Raw genomic sequence first — 1444 nt, 5'->3', positions numbered from 1 at the left:
CGATGGTCACCGCCTCGTTTAGTCCCCACAGAGGCCACAGGGGACTAGCTGCTTCTCCCTGAGCCACACGGCCCACTTGGCCTCCATAGTGGACTCATGACTTGTCCCATTTTCCAGATGAGGAAATGGAGAGATGAGAAATCACAGAAGTTTCTAGGTCTGAGTGACTCCAAAACTCATCCCACCCCTCCCTCTGAGCTGGGTGTCTGCTGGCCTGCTCTGGGCTGCATGGCCACTTGCCAGCATCTGTGTCACCACCCGTTTCAGCCTCCTTCCTCATCTGTAACAGGGCTCATAAAGCCTGCAGCGCCAGGACTGGACCCACAGGCCCCAGGCCACTCCACCCCACCTGTGAACTGCGCCAGAAGGTTCTCTCAAGGCCAGTAGCATCGCTCTCTCCACCTGTCACAGCAGCATCCCAGCCCCCACAGAGCATCAGGCCCTGCAGGATCTGAGCCCTCCCCCACCAAGGGTGGGATCCAGGGTCTCCAGGTCTTGTGAGACTTCACTCCTGGCCCGGAGACCCCAGACGCAGAGCTGCCCCAAGGTATCTCATCTCCTGGGCCTCTGTGTCCCCATCTGTGAGGTGGTGGTTGAGCCAGCGGGTTTCAGGGTGTCTTTCTGTTCTCGGAGACCTCCCTATAGGTGACCCAGAAGGCCAGGCACGGTGGCTCACACCTGTAATCCCAGTACTTTGGGAGGCTGAGGCAGGCAGATCACCTCAGGTCAGGAGTTCGAGACCAGCCTGACTAACATGGTGAAACCCCGTCTCTACTAAAAATACAAAAATTAGCCAGGCGTGGTGGCAGGTGCCTGTAGTCCCAGCTATTCAGAAGGCTTAGGCAGGAGAATCACTTGAACCCAAGAGGTGGAGGTTGCAGTGAACCGAGATTACGCCACTGCACTCCAACCTGGGCCACAGAGCGAGACTCCGTCTCAAAAAAAAAAAAAGAAAGAAAAGAAAAAAACTGAACAAACAAAAAGCAAAACTTAACTAAACTAAAAAAAGAAGGCGATCCAGGAACAGAATAAGGAATGTGTCCCTTCTCTGATCCCCACCACCACCCCCCACTGCACCCAGCTCCCCTGAGCCTTTTCTCTCCAGTGAAGCCACCATTATCCCAGAAACTTGTTTTCAGGCTTTTTAAAAATGACTCATGGCTAATCGTCCTGACTTTGTGTGCGTTTTTCATTACGAAAGTAACCAGTGGAACAGCCCACAGGTCTGGAAAAATCTACAGCCAACATGGCCATCGAGTGGCCTGGCAAAGGGTAGGGTGAGGGTGGGGTGTCCAAGGGGAATTGGTTCTGTTAAGAAAGACTCCTTCCCTTTCCTTCAAGGCTCGGGGGTTAAACTTTTTTTTAGTGAAAAATAAAGAAACAGCCTGGCCGACATGGTGAAACCCCGTCTCTACTAAAAGTACAAATATTAGCCAGGCTGAGG

Source organism: Colobus angolensis, unplaced genomic scaffold (genome assembly GCF_000951035.1).
Source record: "Colobus angolensis palliatus isolate OR3802 unplaced genomic scaffold, Cang.pa_1.0 Scaffold750, whole genome shotgun sequence".
Lineage (NCBI taxonomy): Eukaryota > Metazoa > Chordata > Mammalia > Primates > Cercopithecidae > Colobus > Colobus angolensis.
The sequence above is the reverse complement of the archived record's forward strand: the minus strand, read 5'-3'. Positions refer to the sequence as shown.